The sequence below is a fragment of the Charadrius vociferus genome, unplaced genomic scaffold (assembly GCF_000708025.1).
Source record: "Charadrius vociferus isolate BGI_N301 unplaced genomic scaffold, ASM70802v2 scaffold361, whole genome shotgun sequence".
NCBI classification, from domain to species: domain Eukaryota; kingdom Metazoa; phylum Chordata; class Aves; order Charadriiformes; family Charadriidae; genus Charadrius; species Charadrius vociferus.
Window position 1 is genome coordinate 96,154 of NW_009646657.1, and position 6,527 is coordinate 102,680.

General features: G+C 50.6%; 1 protein-coding gene across 1 annotated transcript in view; it reads left to right on the forward strand.

Moving 5' to 3' along the window:
- Positions 1-1,851: 1,851 nt before the first annotated feature.
- NDUFA10 (NADH dehydrogenase (ubiquinone) 1 alpha subcomplex, 10, 42kDa) overlaps positions 1,852-6,527 on the forward strand; it is a 48,699-nt gene continuing 44,023 nt past the window's right edge. The window contains exon 1 of the mRNA XM_009889056.1: positions 1,852-1,880. The gene's annotated coding sequence lies outside the window, so the exon portion shown is untranslated. The remainder of the gene's footprint in view (positions 1,881-6,527) is intronic.

Genomic DNA, 6,527 nt, shown 5'->3' on the forward strand with positions numbered 1-6,527 from the left:
CAAAATTCTGTGGTTGACTAAAGCAGGATGTCACCGGGGCTGTTCCTGCCTGTTCATGTGGGCTCACCTGCAGGCAGGGAAGCTTTGAGGCGCTGGTCAAGGACTCAAAGCAAGGCGCAGCGGGAACTTGGACAGCCAAGTGTGTAGATATTGAAAGAGACAGCAGCCCAGGCAGAAGATAATAATCTCCCTGGCCCACTTGGACAGTCAGTTCACCTGGAGATCAGCTGCCTGCTCTGCAGCCATGGGGGAGGTTGCTGTGGATGTTCTTGGGTCCAGATTTCACCAACTGTGAAACTCAGATGTGAGTCTCTATCAAAGCAAAAGGCAGAAATGAGCTTTTGTGGGTTTATACCGGTTTGCCTACATTCAACTCTCCTGCAAACACAGGGCTGGGAATAAGTGATGTGTGAAGGGTGAGATGCTGGCTCTTGTGCTCTCTGAGAAAAGTGCCTAAACCTAATCAGGGCAGCATAGGGGCAAACCTTCACCCAGCAAAAATTGTTAGAGCTGCCTTGTCTTTGATGATACTCATGATCTCCAAAGGATAGCTGGGAGGGTCAAAAGTCTGTCACTGGCTTTTGGCAGGGCACTGATTTTTGACCATCTCTGCAAGAGATGGCAGAAAGGAAACCCTTTTGTCTAGTTCAGAAGCCATGGAGATGTTCAAGCAGAAAAAGAAAAACTAAAACTCATATCTAGTATCAAATCAGGTCCAGAGTGTAATTAAGCATTTGCTGTGACCAAGACTAAGTGATCAGCAGAGCAATGGCACCCCCTTCCATCCCAGCTCCCTGCCAATAAGCAAGGAGAGCTGGGGGCAGGATGAGCCATAGGTGCCCTCCCTAAAGGAGCATCTAGGGTCGGAGGCGGTGGCAGCATGGGAAGCCTCCCGTGACAGCTCTGGCTTCAGCCTGGGGTAGCCTAGGAGCAGCAGGAGATGGAGGCTGAACAAGAGATGAGGCTGCATCATAGGTCCAAGGTCCATCTGGGAGACAGGACTGGGGAAAAGGCTACCTGCAGTGTAGGTCCAAGGTCCACCTATGCATAGGGAGATTAGAAAGGGATAGAGATAGACACAGGTAAAGGTACAGCCTAGGTGCTTCGGGCTGACATTAAATGGAGTCTACAGAGCCACGAGCAGAAGGTGAGGTTGGGCAGGGCTACTAAGAGCACTGCTGGTGCTTGCAGAGCCCTGGCAGATGGTCTACCAACTTCCCTCAGATGTCCCTTAAGAAGTGCTGTGGGTCACCATGGGGCTATGTCAGGGTGACATGGATCCAGGGCAGGGACACAGCATGGGGGCTTGGACCTGGGACAGAGATGGGGAGTCACAAAGATGCCCCAGAGGGGCATCAGCGTTACATCAGCGTTTACAGTGGGGGTAAACACTGAGGACCCCCAGGGCTGGGTGTAGCTTTGGAGCCCAGGGTCACAGACAGGCAGGGTTTGGGGCAGTGAAGGGGGGCAAAATCCAGGGAAGACACAGGGGCAAGACCCTGCAGCATCTGAGGGCCAGGGCTTGTGGTGGAGGCAACAAGATAATAAGCTAGGAGCCAAGGGGGACCTTGGCACAAGCCCCACAGCCTCTGCCAGATGATGCTCAGGACAGGGCTGGAAGCATGGCCGTCTCCCTGGCAGCACTGACAAGGAGCTGCCCTGCTCACCCACAGGTGATACAAGTCCCCAAGGAGACAACAGGCTGGGAATTATATGGCAGTTGAAACCAGGAAATCAATAGATGAAGAAATCTGATTATGGAGGAAGAAGTTGGGCAGAGACTGAACACAGGTTAGGGAGCAGCATCAAGCCCTGCCACGTCAGCAGAGCACTGCAGGGACTAACACTGCAGGTGCCAGCAATGTTCTTCTGCCCACCCAGCTCTCCAAGCTGGCCTGGAGTGGCAGTGGATGTGCTCTGCAAGGCAGCACAAGGCAGCACTAGGCAGTACTAAGCCTCCACTTGCTCCCTTTTCTGGAGGAGTTTCTTTTCCACCAAACCAAGGAAACCCCAGCGTGGCCCTAAGTACATAGGAGACACCTGGTATCACAGAATCACAGAATGGTTAGGGTTGGAAGGGACCTCTGGAGATCATCTAGTCCAACCCCCCTGCCAGAGCAGGGTCACCTACAGCACGTTACACAGGACAGCGTCCAGGCGGGTTTTGAATGTCTCCAGAGTGGGAGACTCCACCACCTCTCTGGGCAGCCTGTTCCAGTGCTCCACTACCCTCAAAGTAAAGAAGTTCCTTCTCATGTTAAGATGGAACTTCCTATGTTCAAGTTTATGCCCATTACCCCTCGTCCTATCACTGGGTGCCACTGAAAAAAGACTACTCCCATCCCCCTGGCATCCTCCCATTAAGTATTTGTATGTATTAATAAGATCCCCCCTCAATCTTCTTTTCTCTAGACTAAAGAGACCCAAGTCCCTCAGCCTTTCCTCATAAGAAAGGTGCTCCAGTCCCCTAATCATCTTTGTTGCCCTTTGCTGGACCCTCTCCAGCAGTTCCCTGTCTTTCTTGAACTGGGGAGCCCAGAACTGGACACAGTACTCCAGATGCGGTCTCACCAGGGCAGAGTAGAGGGGGAGGATGACCTCCCTCGACCTGCTGGCCACACTCTTCTTGATGCACCCCAGGATGCCATTCGCCTTCTTGGCCGCCAGGGCACATTGCTGGCTCATGGTCATCCTGTTGTCCACCAGGACTCCCAGGTCCCTCTCCACAGAGCTGCTCTCCAGGAGGTCAGCCCCCAACCTGTACTGGTGCATGGGGTTATTCCTCCCCAGGTGCAGTACCCTACACTTACCCTTGTTGAACTTCATAAGGTTTCTTTCTGCCCAACTCTCCAGCCTGGCGAGGTCACGCTGTAAGGCAGCACAGCCTTCTGGCGTGTCAGCCACTCCTCCCAGTTTTGTGTCATCAGCAAACTTGCTGATGGTACACTCTATCCCTTCATCCAGATCATTGATGAATATGTTGAACAAAACTGGGCCCAGTACTGACCCCTGAGGGACACCACTTGTTACTAACCTCCAACTAGACTCTGCGCCACTAACCACAACCCTCTGAGCTCTATCTGTGAGCCAGTTCTCAATCCACCTCACCGTCCATTCATCTAAGCCACACTTCCTAAGCTTTCCTGTGAGGATGATGTGGGAGACAGTGTCGAAAGCCTTGCCAAAGTCAAGGTAGACAACATCCACTGCCCTCCCCTCATCCACCCATCTAGTTACTTTGTCATAGAAGGCTATCAGATTAGTCAGACATGACTTCCCCTTGGTGAATCCATGTTGACTACTTCTGATAATCTTCTTTTCATCCAGGTGCTTTGAGATGACTCCCAGAACAAGCTGCTCCATCATCTTCCCAGGGATGGAGGTGAGGCTGACCGGCCTGTAGTTTCCCGGGTCATCCTTCCTGCCCTTTTTGAAGACTGGAGTGACATTGGCTATCCTCCAGTCCTCAGGCACCTCACCTGTCCTCCAGGACCTTTCAAAGATAATGGAGAGAGGCCCAGCAATGACTTCCCCCAGCTCCCTCAGCACCCGAGGGTGCATCCCATCAGGCCCCATGGATTTATGTATATCCAATTTATCTAACTGATCTTTAACGTGCTCCTTGTCAACCAAGGGATAGTCTTGTTTCCCCCAGACTTTCTCTGTTACCTGCAAAGTCGGGGTCTCACAAGGACTGGCCCGAACAGTGAAGACAGAAGCAAAGAAGGCATTTAGCAACTCCGCCTTCTCTGCATCATCCGTCACCACAGCACCTGTCTCATTCAACAACGGGCCCACATTTTCCCTAGTTTTCCTTTTGTCTCCTATATACTTAAAGAAACCCTTCCTGTTGGCCTTGACATCCCTCGCCAGGTTCAATTCCAAGGCTGCCTTGGCTTTCCTTGTTTCCTCCCTGCATACCCTGACAGCATTCTTGTATTCCTCCCAAGCAGTCAGCCCCTTCTTCCACCTATTGTAAACTCCCTTCTTCCACCTGAGCCTTTTCAGAAGGTCCCTGCTCAGCCAAGCAGGTCTCCTTCTCCCCTTGCCTGATTTCTTTCTCTTTGGGATGCACTGATCCTGAGCTTGGAGGAGGTGACGCTTAAATAGCAGCCAGCTCTCTAGAGCCCCCTTACCCTCTAGAGCCCTTTCCCATGGGATTTGCCCAAGCAATTCTTTGAAACGATCAAATTTAGCCCTCCTGAAGTTTAGGGTTTCAACTCTACTTGTCATTTTGTCTATTCTACACTTAATCCTGAACTCTATCTTCTCATGATCGCTGCAGCCCAGTCTGCCCCCAACCTTTACATCCTCCACCAGTCCCTCTTTGTTTGTGAGTATCAGGTCCAGTAAAGCACCTCTCCTTGTAGGTTCCTCCACCACCTGAGTCAAAAAGTTGTCATCAATGCACTGGAGGAACCTCCTGGACTGTACGTGCCCAGCTGTGTGGCCTTCCCAGCAGATATCAGGGTAGTTGAAGTCCCCCATGAGAATCAAGGCCTGTGATTGTGAGGCGATTCTCACCTGTCTGTAGAAGGCCTCATCAACTTCCCCATCCTGATCAGGTGGCCTGTAATAGACACCCACAACTGTGTCTCTCATATTACCCTGCCCCTTGATCCTTACCCACAAGCTCTCAACTTGCTCTTCATCTGTTCCCAGGGAGAGCTCGATACGTTCCAGTTGCTCTCTCACATAAAGAGCAACTCCACCGCCTCGCCTCACCGGCCTATCCTTCCTAAAGAGAACATAGCCCTCCATGACAGTGTTCCAGTCATGTGAGCCATCCCACCACGTCTCAGTAATTGCAATGAGATCATGGTCCTGTGACTGCACACAGATCTCTAACTCATCCTGTTTATTCCCCATGCTACACGCACTGGTGTACAGGCACACGCATTGGTGTACAAGTGATACATGGTATGGGGCACAGCTGTCCCTTCCCACCCTGACATCTTGATCCTTCTTCCTCCCCATTTGTTTCAACAAGGCATTTCCAAGATCTCAAAGCTCGGTCAACAGGTGAGCATTAGAAAGCCAGAGTCTCCAGTTCATTCAGAGGTTTCTCTGGTATTGTCCACTCCTTCACCAACATGGGAGGCCAGGCTGGCTGGGCAGGTGGATCTTTCGAGACACAAGACAAATTTGCTCTCAGTGCTTCCTGAAGCAGACCATTTTTTCCAGCATTCCTGTTGGCAAACATGGACCACAAAACTAAAAAAGAAGAGGAAGCAAAATGGACCACGTGGTTTTGTGAGAAACGCACTCACCATATTGAATTTGAGTCGGGGCAAATTCGGTGGAGCAAAGAATATTTATTACAGCGCTGGGAGTTACACAGGGGATTTCTCCCCCTGTGGCTCATTTTCCCTTTACAAATGCTTGGGTTTATTTCATGTTCCTTATTGAAATTTTAAGAAAAAACTTATTCATGTTTTTTCTTCAAAAATAATTTGCATAATCAATGAGTTTTTGGAACGCAACCCACCCCCAATTATATAATCAATGAGGTCTTAGAATACAACCCACCCCCCAATTACATAGTCAATGAGTCCTTGGAATGCAACCCACCCCTGAACATGCCCCCTCCTTTCTAGTGGGGCAGGCGATATGCTTCTTCTTTAAGTGTCTTCCTGGTTGTTATCGAAGGGAGGCTCAAAGTCTTTATCACCATGTCCTTCTTGTGGCTTCTTTATTCTTTACACTTCTGTGGTTATCTTAGCTAACTACACCACCTTTTGTTTTGCAATGGTTCGGTACTTCCAGCTGTTGCTTTTATCTGATATCCTATCTGACACTATCCCTTTTCCAAACGCATTGCAAGCACACACCCATCTTAGCTGAAGCCATAGCAAGCACACATCCATTTTAGCTGAAGCAATATTCTTTTGCTAAATTACTTACTACAGTTTCCAGCAACCATGTGTTGCAGCGGTACAGAGACAAGAGCAGCTTCTACAGAGAAGATGCTTTGAATGTGGTATCTTGAGATATCAGCAGTGTCAGCAGCCTTTCCCAGAGTCTCCAGCAAGCCGTGGGCAAGATGGGGACTTGTTGGCGCTCATAACACGGCTCTGTGGGACAAGCCATGGTGGCAGGCAGAAAGCAGCTTTCCTTGAGCGTTACCCAGCCCCATCTTGTGGCAAGGATCAGCAAAGCCTCCAAGAGCAGCAGCTAGTTTGCCACCACCACGTCTGCCTGCTGTGTGGGCATCAGTGTGGTTTCCCGGACATGTCTTCTCCTGTCCTACGTTCCTGCTTAAGGCATTCCCTCTCCTCCATCCCATCTGCAGGCAGGAGTGACAGCGTTGGCCCGAGCTGCAGCCAGACAGCTCTGGTACATGCACATGCCCTCGGTGCTATCACCTGAGCCCTGAGCCTGCTGTGGGGTTTGTGCAAACAGACTGGGCATGTCTTGACTGCAGAAGCACATGTTGGTGAGTTATTGCCCATATCCTCTATTTGCCACCTCATTGTGGTCTCCATTCCTGGTCCATCTTGCATTTCTAGAGGCCATCAAGGTAGCTC